This window comes from Phasianus colchicus, chromosome 1 (genome assembly GCF_987193195.1).
Source record: "Phasianus colchicus chromosome 1, bPhaCol1.hap1.1, whole genome shotgun sequence".
Lineage (NCBI taxonomy): Eukaryota > Metazoa > Chordata > Aves > Galliformes > Phasianidae > Phasianus > Phasianus colchicus.
In genome coordinates this window covers 186,432,934-186,456,435 of record NC_143436.1, presented here as the reverse complement: position 1 = coordinate 186,456,435, position 23,502 = coordinate 186,432,934, and the positions used below count along the sequence as shown (strand labels likewise).

Here is a 23,502-nt window from a genome sequence, read left to right as displayed (position 1 = left end):
ATGTTCCAAGCTGGCTGCTACTCAATATACTCATAGCTAAATTCTCACCTACTGAGTAAGACACTCTGCCATGGACAAATTAAGACATAGTCAGTTCTAAAGTCTGCTGGCAAGGACCTTTAGTTCCTTCCCATTTTTAACAGAGCACATCCATGTGACTTCTGGAGGTACTTCCAGACATCTGCACAATGTTGTACCTCAGAGAGATGCTGCGATAGCTCTGAGCTAGCTCAGAAACAAGGAAAATGAGTCTGGGCAGAGCTCATGCTTCCAGCATGCCATTCCCAGCGTGCTGATTAGCTGCTCAGATGCTCCCAACATCCCTGCTGCCATCCTCACAACAGTGCCAGGAGTTAAATCTGCGGTGTCCCCCCATCCAGAGGTGAACCTTCCTGCTGAAGGAAACATATCCTCCAGTGTCAGATCCACTCTGTGCTGTGAGACCTAATCAAAATCATAGAATCATAGTATCATAGAATGGCCTGGGTTGAAAAGGACCACAATGATCATGTAGTTTCAATCCCCCTGCTATGTGCAGGGTCACCAACCACCAGACCAACCAGCCCAGAGCCACATCCAGCCTGGCCTTGAGTGCCTCCAGGGATGGGGCATCCACAGCCTCCTTGAGCAACCTGTGTCCTGTCTCATCATATCACTTCCCATCTCTTACAGGATGATGGTGATAACTGGGCCAGGTGTGTCCTAGGAGTGCTGTGACACTGGGGTGGTGGTGTGAGACCCTCATCCAAACTGAGGACCCACATGAAAATGATGATCGCTTATCACTGATGGTAAAATAACACCAACTGTGGATCAGATATCTGAAATACCAGCTGAGAACTCTGTTTGACAGCACTACTAATCATACAAAATGTGTTTGTTTTTATTAGGAGTATCAGTATGACAGAACAATTGTTCATGATGCTCCATAACAAAGGGCACGTTTGCTGCGCGAGTGTTGTTAGGGATGATGACAGATAGTGCATCCCAATAATTACAACAACATTGCCGTGACTTCTGCTTTCCTCTGAGTTGCTGATAGGTAGCAGTCAACCTTATCAATCTGAAACACCTTTGTTAAATGTCACCATGTGATTCCCTTTCCTGTGCAGTGGAGTTACTGCAACGCTTGGACTTCGGGCACATTCACAGACTAGCAGATACTTTTGAATCTTGTCTATTCTAAGGAATTTGACACGACTTACAAAACACTGCCTAGGTTTGTTCCTGTGCTGGAATGAGGAGTCAGTGTGCTTGGGAGCCAAGCCAGCACGCTGATTCTGCCCAGTTGCCAATGTACTCTGGGGCATTTCTGCCCACAAGCTAAACTTGGGCTTGTTTCCCTTCATCGTAGCTGGTACCTCGGCAGAAGTCTGGCCTGCCCTTCTTGGTTACCCATAATAATTTGCAAATATCACTGATAAATTTACAATATAAGCAACTCAGCTCGTTTCTCATATGAGGTATCATTGATTATAACAGATTTTTCCTATCCCAAATAAAGGAGCAGGTCCGATTTTATTATTATTTTTTTTTTATCTTGTTTGTTTTGGTTTGTTTTCCCCCAACCCTTTCTCAACTTTTGCTTTTACACAAACTTTCTTTTCCTTCCTTATTTTTCTTTCCTGAGTTTTTGAGACTCACTTCCAAGGAGAGAGCAAAAAATCCCATAAAGCAGGGGTGACAAACAGTCTTCTGGAGAAGACAGAAGCGAGATGATCTGTTGTCTTCCTCTCTGCTTTCCGCCTCCCACCTGACACCATATCCCTTTCTTCACATTTAGACAGGAGCAGATTTGCCCAGTGGGATACTCTCTGAAAACTGGCCTTTGCTACAGTCCTCTGTGCAACTGCAGCGCTCCCTCCCTTCTGTAATGACTCAGATGAGTAGGCCCAATGACTCAGTGGTTTGGAGAGCTTAAATATCAAGGGACTGTTGACAATAGCCTTCCCTTGCTTGAGTAAGGATTACAAAGCTCAGTGCTTTGGGATCGAAAGATTCCCTCAGTAGCCTCCCAGTTTTTCAAGATGTGTGTATGCTCCCTTTCCTGTACTGCAAAAGCATCATCAGGTGGTGCTCAGACAAGAAATGGGAAATAAAGCTGCCTTCCTTCCTGTGGCTAATTAGGCATGATGCTGGGATCTTTAGGGAACAGAGTCAATGTGATGGGACCAATGCCATCCCACTCTCTGACCTCACGCGACCCAGAAGTGTTCTAGCATTTTCTCAACTTGCTTGTTCTCTGTCATTTTTCTCCTAGAAAGGGGAATATAAACATTCAACACCATTGCTATATTTCTACTAAAATGTGAAGTACTCAGCTGGCAGAAAGGCTCTGGACAAACTTGGAATGGAAGATGGAAGGCTGCTGATGAGAACAGCACGATCCCTTCTCCACGTCAGACCTTCTCCCCTGTCCGCTACTACCAGTGCATCTGCACATGGTGATAAAGAGGAGGCAGACAAAAACCAGATTTCCAGGAGCTGGACCTGTCTGAAAAGCACACAATGGCAGGTGAGAGATGGAGAAAAAGAAAGAGAGAGGTTCTTAAGTGGGAAGAGAAAAAAAATTGTGAAGAATTATTACTGATTTGCCCGAGATTCCCTTCCTACATATACCTAAGAAGCATCCAGAACCATAGTGAACAAAATAAAGATGCTATGCAGATAGATTGTATTTACATGTTGGTTCTGATGTAGGTTAACAATAAGGAGTAGAGAGGATGAAAATATCCCCAAATAATCATATTCTTGGAAGATTACTTTAAGCTTTGATACATTGTAGATCCGTTTGGTCAGGAAGAAATTTAATCGAATGCAATTTTTACATATGTAAGTAATTTTATTTGTTCACATTTTTGTTCTGCCTTCTTGGGGAAGGAAAATATGATGTACTGTGAGTGCCTAAAAACTTCATCTTGACGTTTATCTCATTTGTTGAAAACAGATCCTTCTGAACTGATTCAATAAAAGCTTTAAGTGCCAACTTTCCTGCTTGTTTTAGACAGTGGAGGAAGGGATTTCAATATCCTGCCCTCTTTTTCTTGTTCCAACATCACCACATCATGTTTTTATTGAATGCCCACTCTTCATTATTTCTTGCAAGTTTTTAGGTTCAACAATGAGACTGTTAACAATGGTTACTTTTTGTTTTGTCCGAAGTCCTGTGAATTCCTTCTGCCAAATCCATATGCAACCAAATGAAGATGGGAAGGAATTGATACTGGGCTTTGTTGGAGGTACTTCAGGTTTTGGCAGCGTGCGTGTTCAAACACATTAAAAGTAAACAAAACCTTTGCTTGTGTATATTTGCAGAAAGCTATCAAGTTCTGCGACAAGAAGTAGGCAGCTGCTTAACTACTCCCCTAGCATTCCAGATAGGATTTCAGAGCGCCTGGACTGATTCAGATGCTATTTGGCATGTTCTGTAGAGGGATGGCATACCTTATTTTTCACTGGGAGGGAGAAGAAGCTTTGCTGCACTGAGAACAGCAATGCTGCTCACGGGTTCTGAGTGCATGAAGAATTCTTCAAACAGTAGGATTTACAACCTCCCTTCTTCCTCTGGCTACTGTAATTATTGGAGTTGTTCTTCATATTGTTACTAGTTTAATTTGATTACATGGAATGTCTTATTGCATTCTGCTGAAGTTCTCTGGGATTATTTTCTTCTGTTGTGTTAAAAGTGTAGGGAGAAGCACGAAGAAAACTTCAGATGTAAGAACAAAGCACAGGAAGCTTAGAGAGCTCTGATTTTCAGTAGTGGGTGAATCTCAACAGACACACTTGCCTACTGCTCTCCCTTCCCAGCAAACCACTTCTCACTACTAAACTGAAACAACCCCACAGCTTCCTGTGGATCTGCTGTCCAGAGCCCATGGAAAAATTAGTGATGGCAGCATGGTACAAATGCTCTCATTCTCCCATCTTCATGTTGGGAGAAATTCCTGCCATGAGTTTGTTTTGAGAGGCAATGGCATGCTCCCAATAGCATGGACTCCCTCTGCAGGAACGTGTCCATCCCCTCATACTGACTGCAGGAGGAGGTGAGCCCCTAGCAGTGTCATCGCCCCAGCAAACTGCAAGTTCCCCAGTGGCCATATTTGGGATCCAGGAGATGAAGACAATAGTTGAACACCTGAATAAATGAAATACAAATCCTCCAAAAGGCATTTTTAAAAATATTTGGCTGGATGGCTGCTGGGTTAGCCATCTACCGAAACAGTTACCCAGCTACCTGTATAACCACCTATTTTTTCATCACCATTATATCCTAACTCCTCCAGATCTTTGAGATATGATCTTTGAGATAAAAAATTTGAAGATTAAACATTACAGTTCTCTAATGATTCACAGTTCTGCAAGTCATTACTATGAGCTATTGATTGCTGCCAGTAAAAGAGAGACATTGAGTCTCCAAGTTAAATTAAGCTGACAACACAAAATAGATATACGATGCACCTACACTTCTGTTCTCTCCTCTCTCTGTCTGCATTCCGTCTCCTTTTCTTCTTTTTCCATGTCTGCCTTGTTTCTACTCCCCAGCCCCAAGATCCACCTAAGGATGATGCCAGGGCCTCCTGCTATAGCCAGCCTCACAGTTCACAGTTCCCAAGGGCACTAAAGTCAGGGGTGTCTTCTTCCAGTGCATGCCCTCTCCCATCCACTCCAACAGAGCAGAGCTGGGCTGCAACTGCCCATTTTTTAAGTCCTCCCTGTAAGGTTCCACGATACCTGGATATTAGGTAGGATCTGAAAGTGGAGCTCCGTAGCAATCCACATTTGTGTATGTTTGAACTATGACTCTAAGGAAGGATGCTGGAATGCGCTATTTTTAATTCCTACCAATATATGCTGTGAGGTATCATTTCTCCTTTTCTGTGTTGCAGACTGACAGTTATCTTTGTTACTGTGAGCTCATCCAATTCTACTTTGCAGAGCGCTTCTCTCACGACTGCTTTCCAATGAATCTTATTCACATCCCATGTGTGTTGTGCTTGTTTTCCTTTTCTTTTTTAATCAGCTGGTGTAGCCCCAGATATTTCCTGATAAATCATATCTAATGCCTACCCTGTGGTTTTCTGATGTGAGCAACGACAACAACAAAATAAAATATCAAAGTGGTAAAAAGCAATATTAAAAACACATTTAGTGCAATCACACACAGGGGGGAAATGAAGAAAGCGCTAAGGTCTACCTACTTCTCTACAACCACCTTGAAAGTTTGAAAGTTACAGTGAAAACACAGTGGGTAGTAGAGGGAAGCAGTAATGAGAATCAGAGGATTAAATCAAAAAACAATTAACAATTTTATTCTTGACATGCTGTTTCCTGCGTTTGGCTTCATTTCATCTTTATCATTCGAGCTCTTGCACGAGTACTTAACCAAGGTGTTAGCAGCATTAAGCAGTGAAGTTCAGCGTTTTGTTGGATTAGAGATGCACATTTATCAGTCCCCATTGATGACAATTATTGTTATTGCGGTTCCTGCTCTTAAAAGCTTTCCCTTCCAAGGCTTCTGTGGGCTTATTTTTCTTCCCGCTCACATTTCTAGATTCTTAACCCCTTATTCACCTCTATAACTACCCGTACAGATTGTCCTAAATCCTTCTGTCTGTCCTCCTTCTCTCTTCCTTTCCCTACAGACATCAAAGTCGGACCAACATCCCGCTGGGAGCTGAGCCTGGCTTCGGTGCTCCGAGCTGCAGAGGTGAGACCCTTGCTACTCATGGATGTCGAGTGCTAATTTAATCCTCCGTATTAGTTGCTCACAGCTGTTTCAGCTCTGTTTCTCCTTCTGACAATGTCCAGGCTTTCCAGCAGATGGCATCTCCTCCTAACTTCTACCAAAATTCACCATGTGCCAAAGACAGAGCCTACAATGTCTTTGAAAACAACAATTTTATAGTCTATCTGTGCAGGAATTGTACTGAAGCAAAGTGCAAATAGGACTGAATCTACCCTGTACATGTCCATTCTGCAGCTTGATCCACTGCTTTTTTCTCTGTATTAAGAAAGTTCCAGGTTTTCACCACTAGAAAAGTTAGGTTTATTCACAGGTCAGTGCAATGCGAGCAACCAAAGGACGAAGGTTACTTGCATCGCATTACAGCAGGAACTCCAAAACAATATATAATCCTTAACCAAACCAAGCAGGAACAACGGTACCAAGGTCAGCGGGGCTGTCAGACAAGTGCCAGATCTTCTCAGCAAGAGCTGAAGAGCTGCAAGAATTGCACCCACAGCCAGACAGTGAGCAAACATGCAGGGAGATCTCCCTCAGATCTTCCTGTGCAGTTAGTTGCAAACTGTTCTGTCATTCCACTCCTGAGAATAACAACGTAAGCATGACATGGATAAACATGGATCTGTTGGACGATGTCCAGAGGAGGGCCACAAAAAAATGTTCCAAGGGATGGAACATCTCCCCTGTGAGGACAGGCTGAGAGCTGGGATTCTGGAGAAGCTGAGAATGGCCTTTTGGTATCTAAAGGGGACTGTAAGAAAGAAGGGGACAGACTCCTTAGCAAAATCTGCTGTGATAGGACATGGGGAATGGTTTCAAACTAAAAGGGAGATTTAAATTGGTTATAAGGAAAAGTCTTTTACAATAAGGGCAATGAGGCACTGACACAGGTCGCCCAGAGAGGCTGTGGATTCTCTGTCCCTGAGGACATTCGAGGTCAGGCTGCACGGGGCTCTGAGCACCTGATCCAGCTGTAGGTGTCCCTGTACACCTGCAGGGCAGATGGACTCAATGACCTTTAAGGGTTCCTTCCAACTCAAACAATTCTATGATTCTATGACTGAGTGACACCCATTAGTAAGTTTAAATTGGCAGGATTTGGCTCAAACTTTGACTAGCATAACCACAGCAGCGCTTTAAGCTCTGCAGATGTGCAGATCCACCTCTAGATGCTCCTCAGAGCCCAGTTCTTTTGTTGACTGTGCAAGGAACAGGGAGGGAGAGCAGACGTAAAACTGGGGAGAGGAGAATGGCAGCAGCATTCAGGATAAGTAAAGCTTTAATTCTACCTTTAGAGTGGTGGTGTGGATGGGAAAAGGCTGGAGGAGGTAGGAAAAAACAGGTTGGAAAATGTGCTTAGAATGGAGCCTTGGGAGAGATGACAATGTGAAGACATAATGATGGGATGCAACAATGGAAAAAGTTAGGGCACTGCTGCTTCCTGGGGCAGCATGCTGGCTAAGGGCAGCTATCTCCAATTGGCATCGCTTCACTGACCAGTGAAAACCAATATTCTGGAGAAATGCAGATCTTGCCTTTTCAAACTTAGCTGTTATAGCTATCAAATGAACAAATAGAAATGATGCCACTGGGCTGGTGTGGCCACGTATAATTAACTATAACAACTCAGCCATGAAATGCTCGCAGAGAATTCTTCATGATCAGTCCAAAGTTTAAAAACAAGCCTCCAAATAAACTCAAACACAGCAATTATCTGAATATCAGGAATTTGCACGGATGCCTTACAAACAGAAAATGAGAGTGTGCAGAGTAAATGTGCCACTTTCTCGGTTCTAATTTTTGACAAGATAGTCTCCCTGAATGCAGTCTGCTGAGAATACCAGTGAGTCACATTCGTAATTAGATTTTAAAAGTACATAAAACAATAATCACGGAGCTGATGGTAAACAAGAGGAGCTGCATCACAGATATATATACTTTTTTCCCGCACTAAGGTTAAAAAAGCCCCTCGCATACAAAATGTGATCAGAGCTGGCACGCTTCTCAGATTTGGTACATTTATTATCTTTATTAAATTGCACCACTTGTGTGCGCAGCGCTGCATAGATGATGATCTTAGAGTGCTTTCAGCCACAAGTTGACCTGTCCTTATGCTCTGAAGCTGCCCTCTTGGAAGGGCAGGCAAAGCCACACCACAAACTGAAGATGAAAAAATATATATATATCATTTGGTGCAAAATCATGTGTAAATAAAAACTGGATCATTATAATGTGTTTGCTTGTACTCTGTTCAGTAACATTTCTGGATCATGAGCGATATTTCAGCCAAAGTCTGGTCGTTTTTTCAGTTGAAGAGGGGCAGATAAACTAAAGCTGCGCGGTTTTCAAATTACCACCCTGTCATTTAAGTGGAGTGGTCATTTCCTTTTACTTCTGGAAATGAATTCCACTCCCAAAGAGAGAGTAGCTCGACTGCAAGAGCTGCTAACACAGCACGTGCCAGCTTCCAAGTCTACTGTGGTGCATTTAAAGAGGCCATCTAAAATCCTGTGAATTTCTGGGGAAAATGTCTTGGTGGAGACTATTACAAAATAGACTATGCTATTATTTCAGTTATAACATGGCTTTTTCTCCTCCTTACATGGATTTTTAATTTGCATTTTAATTGCACTCCCATTTCTGATTTCAAGCATGTAATAGGTGGGCATGAGGAGACACATTCACGGGGCAGTTTGGCACCTCAAAGGCAGTTTTGTGCCTTAGGAAAATGCAGGAGGTGAAGATCCATGCTCCACATGACCTTTCCTGAAGGACCAGCAGCACAGGTGGCCTGGTGACATCAAGCTGGGGGGAACAACAGGGGTCTGGTGTCTGGGCCCTTGAGGGAATCATAGGGCCCAGAATTGTTTGAATTGGAAGGGACCTTTAAAGGCCATTGAGTCCAACACCCCTGCAATGAACAGGGACACCTACAGCTCCATCAGGTGCTCAGAGCCCCGTCCAGCCTGACCTTGAATGTCTCCATTCAGAGCCCTGTGGGTGCTGCAGGCATCCAGCACACACTCAGCACTGGCCTACCCCAGAAACACTTGGAGGAGGCCTAGGGGTGGAAAAATCCCCCCAGAATGGCAGTGCCATTTTTTCCCTCAAGCACCAGCTAAAGACGCAGGCTCGCCTTCACTCACAGATGCTGCGAGACTGGGAGGGATTTCAGTCTTGGAAAACTAAGATCTCGTTCTGCCTATTCACTAACTGTTCAGGCTGCTCTGAGAAATGCCTTTGTGCTGGGCTTGTAAGGGGCGGCCTTAATTATTCCTGTTCCTCTTAAATCGTCTCTTTGTGCTATGGGCTCAGTCGTGATGATTTTTCATTTGAGAGGATTGCATCACATCAGACACGGGGCCGTAAATCCCTGAGAACGAGCAGAACAGTGACAGCACTGACCTGTTTTACAGCAGGAAAGTGTAAAGTTTATTGTCATTTTTAGAAATGAAATGATTTTTAAATGACATAATCTTAAAGAATAAAAATTAAAAGAAAACTAACAAACAAACAAAAACGAACATGGTAAAAGAAACACCGCAGAAGTTACTGTCTTCCCCAAACAAAGTGGTCAGGTTATGGGAAGGGGTGGGAGTGGGTGTGTTGGAGGAAGTGGCCAGAGATGAATGAAAACAGGAAAGGAGAGTAGCTCTGATGTGGCTGCAATGGCCCAAACACCTTAACCCTTTGCTGTTCCTTTGCAGCACTCCTGTGGTTTGGGCTGCCATGTCCCCAAAGATGCTCCCAGTGATGAGTCTGCTCCATCTGTGGAAGGGGTGGATGGGCTGAGCTGTCCCCCAAGGAGCTCTGCTCCTCTATAAGTTGCCTCTAACACTCAAGAGCTCTTTTCTGATCAAGCCACCGGAGTGAGACAGGGGCATTAGTACTTGGAAATGCAGCCTTGCTGCCCTGGAGGACATCACCCCGTTCAATGAGAATTAGCAGAGCAAAATGCCCCAATTCTCCTGAAAAGCAGTCAAAGCTGCTGACGGTTATCACAAAGGAGCCTGTACTCTGCATGTCCAAAGAGATGGGGCTCTGGGACCAAAATATTTCCCAACCCTGCTTTTAGGGACAGCCCATGACAGCTGACCACATAACCCTGCTGTGACCCTCTCTGAATCCAGCTCCTCGTTTAGTGCTATTGCACATTACCAACACATCCCAGGAGCCAGATTTTCTTACATACTCAGCCTCCGTCTTGGGTTGCATTTTCAATTCAAAAGGGCTTCTGAACTCAGGTCCCTTCGCTGGTGTCTCTGGAGGCTGCGGCGTCTCGCGAGCGTAACAAAAGGCAGTGTATGCCTTCCCCAAAAGGCCCGGCGCCCACATTCAGAGCGAGGGTTTCAGTGAGTTACAAGGGACATTTCTGTTCAGACAAACGCATTTCTGCAGCCAGCTGCGAATCCATATAACAGTAATGTTTCTATTTCAGTAGGCAAGTCTATTATGTCAGAAACTGTCTAGCCACAATCGTTCAGAGCACAAAAGCAATCGCATAATCCCCTTACTCTGTGCGAGATAAGCAAGGCTTCAATAAATGGAGCACTTCTTCTCTTGAGGATTTAATCCCCATTTGGGGGTATTTTTTTGTTATTATTATCCTTTCTAATCACCCAGGAGTAAGCAAGGATTTCACATGAAAACTACCCCTAAAGATTTCTATCTTTTATATACATGCAGATATACACACATATATAGTAAGCATGCATGTGTGTATACACACACAAACACACAGTTCTGCGTATCGCTGCATTCACTCCCAGGATTCACAAGAACTTCTTTTATTCTGATTCCACAGGCGGGATCCCTTCCCAGCAGAAATATGAAGTGCCGCAGCACCACGCCAGTGGTTTCGAGTTGCAGGCTTTAAGCTTTCTCTGACCTTTGTACAGGATTTTCATTCTTTCTTTTCTTCCTTGCATTTCTAGCTCGAGGGTGATGACAGAGACCTACCAACTCAAGGGGGTACCCCCACCTTAAAAAGCAACTGGAAAGGGGGAAAGTTGTGAGCTTCGTGAGAGTCATCACCCAGCCAGCAACGTAAGTAATAAAATAAACTTTACAAAAAACAATTCACTGGCTTCCTTTTTTGTTTTGACATTAAAACTAGCTCTTTTCCTCAGGCAACATTTGCAACTGGGGAAAGACATCACCTCCCCACGTCTGATCCAGGTTGCAAACAGTGTCTGTCCCTGTCGGGACTTTGCATCTGACACTCAGCAGCAAGTTTCTGGACCCAGCTGTCCTGGCCGCAGGCCTGCGAGAAGGAAAAAGCCGCTTCATACCATTTCCTTTGGCCTGGAGAGAACTGTTTCAGGATAAGTAGCAGATTGCTACTTCAAATGAGGAACGAGATAGAAGAATGAAACTTCTGGATATGAGAGGGTGAATCAGGTTTACAAGAAGCCTCGTGGTCATGAATGAATAAATGAACAGATATTCCTCCCCATTACTAATTCCTCACAAGTAAAGTAGCATTTAAGGGATATTTCAGAAGAGATCATATATATGAAACAGACCTTACTGAGAATGCTTTGTCCCAGGCTCAGCCTTCAAAGCCTGTCATAGTTTTGCTTACACATACACGTCTGGCAGGAAGACCCTGATCCCTCATTAAGCATAAGTATGAAAGAACAGAAGTTTATACCAAAAAATGCAAAAGCAGTGAGAGCTCCAGAACACCTGGGACCACTTCTTGTATTAAAAGCAGGAGTGCAAAATGAGATTAAACAAAACCATCTCATGCAAGGGTTTCCCTGTAGTTGAGGACACACAGATGCCAGAGAAGGCATCACACACCAAGGCAGAGAAAAGCCCTACAGGAACATTTGGAGCTGCCACAGGCAGACAGGAACAAAGGATCAGCTTGGTGTTCATCAAGAAACTCCCCCTGACGATGCCACTTCAAAACTGGTTTTAACGAAGTGTGTTTGTGTTGCATTATACACTCTCATCCCTGCTTGCTGTAGAGGAGCTGGCAGAGATCCTGGCCTTGCACAGTTATTCATACCAGCTGAGAGGTCAGACTGAAGGTATAGCTATGCTATTTAAAAACTGAAAAGATATCAACTGTGAAATCTGGTTGAAAAGTAAAAAAAATTAAAGCTGGTGAAGAGCAATCTTTGAAACAGATTCTGCATGCTACACACACAGCATAGTAGAAGCAGCTACCAGGCAGCTGGAAACAAACCATGCCATTGCCCCAGGCACCACTGTGGGCCTGGAAAGGCAAGTTTTATGGCATCATGGTAACCCAAAGAGAATCAAGTCAATATAACCTTGTAACCACATGGACCAAGCTAGCGTTGGCAGCCAGAAATCCAACGTGCAGCTTCTTCTGTCCTGTCTGACCCCCCTGGCAGATAAGACCTAAGTCACTGATGGTTGTTTTGGACGTTCTGGGAGAGACCCATAGAATGAGAAGATATTTTCTATATATCTGTTAAAGGATGGGAATAGTGGTGACAATAATTTATATATACGTGTGTTGGATGTAACTATCTGAAGATACAAATATATTAAAGTATGTGGAACCTCAGTGTGACACAAATGGTGTGTAATAAAGGGTGGAGGATGTACTCTATTTCTGACTCGTAGCTTTGTCTAAGTAGAAAGCAATGGCGCCTTTTCTGTGATAGGTAAGTAAAACACTTTGGCAGCACTTTCCACTAAAGCAATACGTGCGTGAGCAGTTCCAGTTATATTCATATGAAATATCACAATGAGATAGCAGTTGATAATTGAGTCAAAAAATATGTAAGATTTTTAGTACGCTGACTGCCATTTACTTCATATTTGAGTGTACTGAGGGCATCGTGTCTGTGATCTGGCTCACCTTTATCTACTTTTACAGTAGAAGTGTGAAATGATAAGCCTCCATAATTACTTGTAGCTATTCTGTGAACTAACAAGTTCTGATGGTAGTTGGATTATGAGGAAAATCAGGCAAATGTACAAATGTGAGCATGAAGGTATTGTTTCACAAGGTTCCAATCAAATGCATTGATCCATGGTTCAGTGATGTCAGTGTGAGAGACGAATGTCCTGCCACATTTTGGGCTGCTAAAAAAGTAAAAGAGCTACTGTTATAGGAGTGAAGGTGCTCATTTTGAAAGAGTCAAGCATACTGCTTTCAAATCATCAATGTTTTTGTGGAGACACTGGTATTTCACAGAATCAATGGCCTGGGTCAAAAAGGACCACAATGATCATGTAGTTTCAACCCCCTGCTATGTGCAGGGTCACCAACCAGTAGACCAGGCTGCCCAGAGCCACATCCAGCCTGGCCTTGAATGCCTCCAGGGATGGGGCATCCACAGCCTCCTTGGGAAACCTGTTCCAGTGTGTCATCACCCTCTGTGTGAAAAGCTTCCTCCTAATATCTAACCTAAATCTCCCCTGTCTCAGTTTAAAACCATCCCCCCTTGTCCTATCACTATCCACCCATGTAAACAGTCATTCCCCCTCCTGTTTGTACACTCCCTAAAAAAGTTCTCTTGATGCTGAGGGCTTTGTTTTTCTTGTTTCGTCTCTTGGGTCTCTTTCCAGCCTAAATTAAATACCCAACTTTGAAAGGCAGATAAAAGTTTGGAGGGAAATTTTAAATTCCCATTCTAATAGCAAGTTCTTCCTTCTATTTCTGGTACATATTAAAGTTGCCTCCACATCTGATAAACATTAGAAGAGTTCAGACTCCACCGGTGTTTCTTTTGATTTGATAGTAGAATTAAATCTTTCACCAAGACATGATTTTTAGAAGGTATAGTTCCAATTTTAGTATTAATATTAAAACCAGGAAGCTAGAGATGATTTTTTTTTTTCCCCTAAGCCAGAAATCTTTAATACAACTAAATAAATCAAAGAAGTACAATAAAAGAAATTATTTTACAGAATCAAAACCACTGAAGTCAGTGGAAGAGTTCCTACTGACTGCAGGCCATAGAATTACACTGCAGATTAATTGCAGTGCGTTTACTTGAATGAATTGAAACCATTCAGTTAAACTAAATAAAATAATTCCCAAGGCAAATCCTACCCTTTAAAAGGACCTACCTAAAGAGTAGGAGATTTGCCTGAGGTTCACTTCTAACTGATTCTTCAAGGAGGTACTGACAACCCCTTCCCTCCAACTGTTCATTCAATGGACGCACAGCAGGAGTTCCCCCATCCCTCCTCACTCCACTGCCAGAGGTCTGGCATTAGCCAAGGAGGAACCAGGAGACAATAACAGTGACAGGAAATGATAAATGCTTTTTGTCTTCATCCCTATTTTGCCTCAAGGGTGAAACTTTTTATTGCGGCCTGGTGGTTTCACCTCTGCTATGTGCTGGCAGCTTGCTTGAGAGCAGTCTCCGTGGGGAGCGTTTCCTAGTGAATGTAAATATGTGTACATAGTATGCATGTGAACAGCTCTATAGAAACTGGAGGGAAAAAGACTGCTGGCACCAGCGTCCGTCCACATATACTATATTTATGGAAGGCTAAATTGATAGAGGTAATAAAATGAGCATAAAGTTCAAGCTACCTACTAACCCAGCTTATTTCTCTAGTTAAATAGGATCTGTTTGGGTTAGCAACAAACAAAGATTCAACAGTGGGACTTGGCACCTTTTGCTCTGCTAGTAAGGGGTAGACATTATCCTATGTCATTAACTCACCTTTAACCCAGTTTAACCAGGAGTTTGGGTAAATCTTGCTTTTCATCACTGGAAGCAGACTGGGGTGCTTATCCCCTAGGCTGCTAATGCCGAGTCAGTTGCAGACATTGGAGACTGAACAGGACAAATCAATCAGCTTGCTATTCTATCATTCACAAAACCATTCATTTGCATGGCTCAGGTCCAGCTATGGAATTTTCTTGGGGAGGGTAAATGATGAGGGCATCCCCCCAACACCAAGTCCCAGGTAGAGTTGCCTGGTGGGGGGAATGCACACCTAGGCTTGGACCATAAAAAAAACAGAAAAGCTTCTATATGGCCTTCTGTAGAGCCCCACTGACTTCCTTTCATCTTTGTTTCTGCCAACCCAAGAATACATCCCTATCCTCAGACAGGCATGGACTGGCTTAGGATTTACTATCGGTAGGACATGTTGCACAATTGTTTGTTTTGTTTTGTTTTGCTTTGTTTTTCCAGCAATCTGTTGATCTGTCTGTGGGGTTTTGTAAAGCCATGCTTTTGCACAGTAGCTGCTATGAACGTGGATATTCAGGGGGTTGAGCTCACATTTTCTTTCCTTTGCAAAATCCTTTATTTGTGTCTTCTATCCAAGACTGTGAACATTACCTGAGACCTGAAAGTCACACCATGCTCTTCTAGCCTGTGCACCATCACAATAATAAAAATGCAGTTAAGTATTCTGTTGATCCTCTGAGAGCCAGAGTATGATCCAATCAGCCCTCCCTTAGCTCTAAGTGCTATGGGTTACTAATAAAAAGGGGAAAGAAAGAGTAAAAACTCATTTCTGTTAGCAAAATAAGCAGATATGACTCATCAAGCACACTAGGGACAGATCAGTTGAGTAAGAAGGTATCTTTTTCATTCTCTTCCTTTCTTTCTGTAACCAGCGAAGCTCTGGCCTTGAAAAGAGCATTGCAATAGGGCTCCATATAGTCAGAAGCTTATTTTAGATGATTTTCTCCAAAAACCTTAAAACTTGGAAGACAAAGGGAAATGTAGACAAGACAGATACTCCTGCTCCTGTATTTTCCCTGCTTCCCTCTTCCCATGCTCCAGCACATCTTATTCTAACTAGAAAGAATACAGTTGTTCCTCCTTCCAGGGATAGCTGCATTGGGTTGTGACAGAGACCTGCTGCCAAGGGCAGGACTCAAATTATGTTTCAACTTCAAGATTCCTGTCAGCTGGGATCACTGAATTTTTCTAGCTGCCAATAGTCCAAACCCCTCTCTGAAGACACTTCAACGAGGCCTAAACTGAGTGCTTAAACACAGTAAGTAGTCTGTAGCTGACACCTCTGCAGCAGTTCTCGGTTACATGAGCCAATCACTCATCCACCCTTTCAAGCTGTACTACGCAGCGTCAAACCTGGGATGACAGCCACCAGCAGCTCTGGATCAGCTTTTTGAACGCTCCCATTTTTTGACTTTTGGCACCGAAGCCTTTGAAGGAGGTGGATATGGCAGGTGCATGCTGGCTGCTAAAATCAAATGATGTGCATCTGAGAGACTGCTGTCAAGCTGAGAGTTCTAGAAAACCTGACCTTTATCTTGCCTGAGCATCTTCATCAAAAAAATGTGCTGGTTGCGTTTGCATTTTCACAAGTTTTCAACACACAATAGCTCTCACGCATATCTCTCCCCCTAATTAGACAAATCCGCAGAGCTGAGTCACATAGGACTCATCTGTTGTACTGGTCACACGTCAAGAGGGCTCAAGCTGGGCCACAGAACTGGCGTGCAGCACAAACCTGGGCCACACAGATAGCACAGCACCAATCCGTACCACAGAGATAGCACATGGTGCCATTCCGAGACAAAGAGATGGCTCATGGAGGGAAGGTTTAGATTGGATGTCAGGGGGAAGTTCTTCACAGAGAGAGTGGTGAGGTGCTGAAGCAGGCTGCCCAGAGAGGCTGTGGATGCCCCGTCCCTGGAGGTGTTGGATGGGGCCCTGGGCAGCCCGGTCTAGTATTAGATATGGAGGTTGGTGGCCCCACCTGTGGCAGGGGGTTGGAACTTGGTGATCCTTGGAGTCCTTTCCACCCCAAGCCATTCTATGATGCTATGATTCATGGCACCAGTGTGGGCCGTGCAAAGGCCTACGACCAGGCTGCTGGAGCAGGTGAGCACATAATATATGGTGTGTCTCCAGCAGCAGAGTTTTTCTATGGCCTGGTTTCTGCCCCAGCCCCTCCAGCCTGCTGTGCATACACCTCATGAGGGATCACAGAACCACCTGACAAGCTTTGCCAGGCAATACTGTTCATTTCACGCTCCCTGAAACAGATAGACACAACACAGAAGCCAGTGAGACTCCCGAGGGCTGAACTGGTCATGTGTGCTACTGAGGAGGTGCTGGACATGCCACAACCCAGCTGACTCTATTGCTCCAATGAGGACCAGCAGGGTGCTATGCAGGCAGGTGGCTGCCTCACTGCACAGCCTCAGAACCCGCTGTGCACTTCGGGAGACGTGGGTGCAGCCATGCATGCTGAGGGCTTTGCAAAAGTAGCCCATCTGTTTTGCTTGATTTGGATATTTGCTCGGATACCTTCAAACCCTTCTGCTGTCTAACAGGGACTTTGCACAGGTGGTGGTGCAACCAGGTAGCAATCCAAAGCTCCTTCAGGATAGTGGATATACAACCAGGCTTGCCCACACCTGGAATTTTCCATCAAGCACACACACTTGCATATCCTCAGTGGAGATGTGGTGTATGTTGACAGTAGTCCTTCTGATGGCAGTTTTACTGCTGCTGAATTACATAAACTGAGCTGGTAATAATGCTCTTCTGTCAGCACGGATGTATCCACACCAGTGCTTCAGCCAGCACTGTGAACAGCAGGAGGAGAAGTGATGGTGGTAGAAGCTCACTCCCACAGCTGGCATTGCTGTGCTGGCAATACATCAGGCCTCTGTGTATCTGAATTCCACAGAACCGGGATTTATTTACTCTGTAGCACATTTATATCACTCCAGGAGCATCAAGAATTTCAAGACGGGGAGTGACTGTGATTTCGACAACTAATTTAATTGCCTTGTACACAGCCACTATAGCAGCGAGGACCCAGCCGGGCACATTCCTGAGTCATGGCTTTTTATCATGATACCATCACTTATGTAAAGTTCTTGGGTTAAAGCCAACGCTGAGATGAGCTAGGACTAAATCTCATCCTCCTTCTCTGCTGATGATGAGGGAAATATGCCTTTTCTCCAGTAAAAAGAAGAATTTCCCTCTAGGAGGAGAGTTTTAGTGTGTGTGAATTTTTCACACAGCTTTACTAGCTGTCAACTGTAAAAGTTAATCAAACTCACCTTCATAATGAATTTTTTTTTTCAATTGCATGAAAACTATAAATTTGCACGATGAATGAATAATCACATCGCAAGAGAGGAAGAAACTTCAAAAACAGCACTTTAGATCTCATCCTTCTCCTGCTCCTGAGATAATTAGCTTCTCTGTTTCTTGTGTCTTCCATGAGCTTACATTCCTCAATTTTCCCTAAAACATGTGGTCACTGGGCTGCAAATGGGACCTGGTTCAGCTCCAGCTGGCCAAATGCCACCTGCATCTTTTAAAGCAGCAGAAACAGCCCTGTTTGTGACCATGTTTGAATGCAATAGATATAGTGTAATTAGAAAAGATTAACGGATCACTCAATCCTAAAGGGTCACATAATCATTTAAGACAAGGGAATAGTGTTAGTACCTGATTTAGATGCTCCATTTACAGATATGACAAGCTAACCATAAAGCAGCAGCAGGAAAAAAAAAAAAAAACACCACCAAAAACAGTGCAATTCATCTTGCATTCTGAACCAGAACTGTCAGTAGGTGCAAAATAAAACATCCATTGGAACACATAAAATGATTTTTCATCTGATCACATCAAGATCCAATGCTCTGACTGTATTGTGGTTTCATTTCAAAATTCTTTGTAACAAATGCAGACCAAAGGCCACTCCAATTACTGTTATAGAAGCACTAAACTAAGAACAAAAAAAGGATTTTTCCCATACTCTATAAGTAAGGTAAATTTTTTTTTTTTCATTGGTCACTGGTCCTTTACACCATTCCATTTTTTTGCATTCCATTTTTTTTTTTCCCATATCTGAGGCAATGTGGTCAGAGGAATGTTTAGAAGGAAGAAAATCTTTACAGTGAGGGTGGTGGCACACTGAAACAGGTTGCCTATTGAGGTTGTGGATGTCCCCTCCCTGGATCTATTCAAGGCCAGGCTGGATGTTGCTTTGAGCAACCTGGTGTAGTGGGAGGTGTCCCTGCCGGGGGTTGGAACTGGATGATCTTAAAAGTCCCTTCCAACCCAAACCATTCTATGATTCTATGATTCTTGATAAGTGCTACACTTTTCTGGCAGGTGTACTCTTTCAAATCTCATAAATTCATAGTTTCAATGTGAAATCTGATGCCTGGGATCTCACAGATTACTTCTGAGGGTCAAAAAGTAACTATGAAAAGCAAGGTTTTCATTTGCGCCATGGGTCTGCATACTGTTTTGAAATAATGTGGGTTCACCAACTGGAAAAAGCTGAAGAGCAGTGTGCTTAGCAGCCTGTTGGAAAGTAAGAAGCAGGGAGAAAGTCAGGGGAAGGAAATGCAGACTTAAAAATTTTGTCCTCTCTGTGAACTATATCTGCATTACCAGGCTACATTTTGGCAAACGCATCTTTTCATGACGTTATTTTACCAAGAAATAGGCAAAAAGTGTCCCCCTTTCCTTACTTCCATAGACACTGCTGGTGAATCACAAAGTGGGTGGTTAAAAAAAAGAATAAAGAAAATGTAACAGTCTGCACTGGATCTGTTATCCATGAGTAATAAGGGCAGATACAGAGGAAAAAAAAAATGTTTATCCTTTGCAATTACTAACTGTACCTTTCATCTTGATCACAAAACTTTGGTAATGAGATTATGCCATTTGGCTGTGAAAAACAACATTTTAGCTCTACAGTATCCTCTCCCTGAGGATTTGTGCAAACATTACCTCAAACATCAAACATGCATATTTTAATGAACTGCATTAGTCTGCGTTCTATTAAACTACAGTTCAAAACACCAGTGGTAATGAGTTCTCCCTTTTTCTGATAAAATATAAATAGCTAGAAAAAATTACTTTTTGCTGACAGGGGAGTTCGAAATGATTTGTATTTAGCACGTCAAACAAAGCTAGTCTTATTTTTACATTCATTTTGAAGGTACCGAATGGGGTATGGAGCCCAGTGCTCTCATCTGTTGCCACCAGCAAAGCTTTCCCAGTTCTTCCCAGTTTGCCACTTTGTGCTGTCCCATGCATGCAGGTCACCCTCTATTTCAGCACCATGTAATGCATACTTGAGTGTCAGTGCAATTACTCTGGATTAGCATCCACAAAAAAGAGCAACACCCAAGCCCTGGAAGTGGGGAGCAGCAATTTCCAGTGCATTCACAGGGGTGATGGTGCAGGGCACCATGTGGAGCACCAACTGCTCCTCCATCCTTCCCAGCACGCTGCCATGAAGGCAGGACCCTTCCTGCTGCCTGCACTGAGTGCTCCTAGCAGCTTCCTCTGTTCCCACTTAAGCAGGATGCAGTCCCAGAGGGGAGCTTAGACATCTCATTTTTGGCAAAGGACCTCATTCCCATGAAAATCAGCACAGCTTTTACACCATCATTTAATAACATGGCAGCATTCTCATGCATTAAACTCATCCCCTTGCTGCCCTGACTTGAGAAATAAATACTGCCGTAAAACAAGCTTCCAGAAAGTGAAGCAGTTTCTCAAGCTGCCCTTCTCCTCTGAGAAAATGCTTTAAAAAATACTTAAGCATACTTCTGTCCGCACTATTCAGTGTCAGTGCAAACTTTGAACCCTGTTGCAGCAGTCCATGCAAGACAACAGCATCCAGCTTATCTAGAGAGGAAGGATCTTTGGAAAGCAAATTCAGTTTGGATGAGCATGGCCAAAGCTGCATTCACATTCAAAGAATCATAGAATCATTTTAGTTGGAAGGGACCCTTACAGGTCATCTAGTCCAACTCCCCTGCAACGAACAGATCCACCTGTGACTTGATCAGGTAATCAGAGCACATCTAGCCTGATCTTGAGTGTCTCCAGGATTGGGCATCCATCACCTCTCTGGGCAACCTGTGCCAGTGTCTCACTACCTTTATTGTAAACAACTTTTTCCTTACATCTAGTCTTAGCCCTGCACCCTCAGCAGCCTGTGGTCTGAGCTGCAGGTTGAAACCTGAGAAATGCCAGGGTGAGGTGCTCAGGTCAAAACTTCTTAATTGCCTGTGCTGGAATGAGTGGTTTGAGACCAAGCCCTCAGTGCTCTCTGCTTGCTGCTCCAAGGTTGGGCCTGCACTTCACAGCCTTGCTGAGGCCTACCCTCAAGGGCAAGGGCACGTACTTTGTGTGTCCCTGCCAACTCGGGATGTACTATGATTCTACAGTTCCACTTCCCTCACCCACCCACATGGGCCCCATGAGCAGTGGGATCACAGACTCAGGTTACCCAGCACAAGGCCGATCACCTCTCCTGTCCCCACATGGGAAATGGGGCTGTCTGTCCTGCAGCCCCTGGCCTCTCCCCATTGACTGCTGAGGTAACATGTATTATTATTGCCCAGAAAGCTGAGGTGCCCATCCCTGGAGGTGCTCGAGGCCAGGTGGAGTAGGGCCCTGGGCAGCCTGAGCTGGTAGGGGGCAAAAGGCATGGCAACGGGTTGGAACTGAGAATTAAGATCTCTTCCATCCTAATCACAGAATCACAGAATGGCCAGAGTTGGAAGGGACCCCAAGGATCATGAATCTCCAACTGCCCTGCCACATGCAGGGCCACCAACCTCCTCATTTAATGCTAGACCAGGCTGCCCAGGGCCCCATCCAGTCTGGCCCTGAACACCTCCAGGGACGGGGCATCCACAACCTCTCTGGGCAGCCTGTTCCAGCACCTCAACACTCTCATTGTAAAGAACTTCTCCCTGACATCCAACCTAAATCTTCCCTCCCTCCACATAAAACCATTTCCCCTTGTCCTGCAGTTATCTACCCTTTCAAAGAGTTGATTCCCCTCCTGTTTGTAGGCTCCCTAAGCCATTCTATGATTGCATGATTAGTGTGGGTAAGAAACAACGCTTTTGGTAAGTGCAGTCTGGCAGGACAGCTGTGAACCTGAGTGATTAGCAGGCAAAATTCTTCCTGAAGGCTTTGTATATCATATTGCCTGAAATGCAGGAAATACCAAAAGAGACCTTCACTAGTGGAGATGAAAAAGCACCATGCTAAGGCTCCTGCAGCACCAGAGCTCTCTGTCACCATTACAGACTATTAACCATTTTTAGTGATTTTTATACGTATGGCATATAAAATTAACAAACATAATTTATGACCCTCTCGCACTGTAGCTGAATGTTTTACACAGAGGACCTATTCATCACTCTCTAACTAGTGCAAACAAACAGGGTTCCACAGCACTGATTGATGGATAGATCGGGTTTCTTTACCACTGCTGCTGCTCACGCCGCTCTTGAATTAATAACTCGTAGTTTACATTGCATATTGTTTTCTCTCTCTCTCTCTCTTCTTTTTTTAAGAGCATTTGGAACACCTAAAGCCTGACTCTTATTAACACTAAGTCCCTGTTACACCGAAGAGGCCTGAATATGTAATTAAATTTTTCTTCTATTACAGGCTCCTTTCTAAGGTCTTAACGATCTAACCGCCATCTCAGCTTGAATAAGAATCAAACCTCAAATCTTTGCTTAGGAACTTGCAAAAGCAGGGAGGAGTAAATGAGGATCGTTGTCACTGTTTCCACAGATCATCCTAGTAATCAGAAGAAGTCTTTTGAACGTAATGTGAAAAGCAGGCATTAATATTATAGGGGCTTTGCATACTTGACTTGAAAGGGATCCTGCAGTAATTAGTTTAGAAATCTAATTTCCTCCATCTTTTGCAAGAAACCTTTGGAAGTGAGCAAGACTAGTACCTTGACACTATTGCTTTTGGCTTCCTCACAAAATGCCATTCCAGTTTGGATCTGTTATAGATGGCTGAAAATCACCATTTCCCTTCCATTGCCTATGCTCCTCAGGACATTTCTGCCACCCTGTGAAAGCAGTCATTAAATCTGGCAGCAGCAGAGCACGTATGCTGGTAGAAACTGCTGGGGGTGCTGAGCTGTCTCTCGTGGAGCCGCCAGCTTTGAAGAGACCATTTGGAGAAGGCATGGCTCCACATTGCTATCCATCCTCTCACACCTGAAAAGCTGATGGCAGATGCACTTCCACAGGCCTGAAATATGCCAGGTCAACCAAAGACCAGTCAGCTGGCAGAAATACCTCCGCAGTGCAGGGCAGGTAGATGAGGTGATCCTAAACTTGAGTGGGAAGACATGGCTAAGCTGAACTCATTCCAAACCACGCACCATCTGGCCTTCTTTGCATTTGTAACCTTTTCTGCTATAATCAAGCAGAGCTATTTCTGTGGCTATAAAACAGTCTTACAGTGCTCACCTTCAGAGTGACTAAGAGGAGGCATCTGGAGATGGACTACAGGAACACAGTCATTGCACGCCGTGATTGACCCCATAATTTTCCAGCTTCCACCCTTAAGTGATTTTCTGAGTGAGGTTTTTCATCTGCATAAGTGTTTGACTGGCCTTGGCAAATATTTCCCCTTAATTTTCCCAAATCCATATTTTTTTTTTTTACCTACTTCTGGTGCTTGCAATGCTGTGCAGCAAAGACAATAGCAATAAGTGTCCCCTTACATTACATTATGCCTACAACTTTCCTGCTTGGAGAAACTGATTAATTCTTCTCTATTCACCTTCCCTATGTCATCCATGATCTCTCAGTATCTCTTTCTCCAGTTCCTCTTCTCACTGTCTGAAAAATCTCATATTAATAAGGAAGAAGCTATTTCTTCATTTCCATACATTGCCTGAGATGGGGGCACAGACTGCAGTTAGGATCTGGGATGCAAACATGCTAGTGAGACAGTGGAATTGTTCTTGTTTACATTTGTATGTGTGCACATGCTCTCAGTTTCCACTGCAGTGAT

The 23,502-nt window shown here is 43.9% G+C and overlaps 1 protein-coding gene and 1 long non-coding RNA gene across 2 annotated transcripts in view; one reads left to right on the top strand and one right to left on the bottom strand.

Annotated features, from left to right (window-relative positions):
* MAML2 (mastermind like transcriptional coactivator 2) overlaps positions 1 to 23,502 on the bottom strand; it is a 205,591-nt gene that overhangs the window by 26,940 nt on the left and 155,149 nt on the right. The gene's annotated exons all lie outside the window — the stretch shown is intronic.
* Positions 1,386 to 14,523, top strand: LOC149920315 (uncharacterized). The gene is made up of 3 exons (XR_016463426.1): positions 1,386 to 8,532; positions 10,681 to 10,792; positions 10,876 to 14,523. It is a non-coding gene; the product is annotated as an uncharacterized LOC149920315 (long non-coding RNA).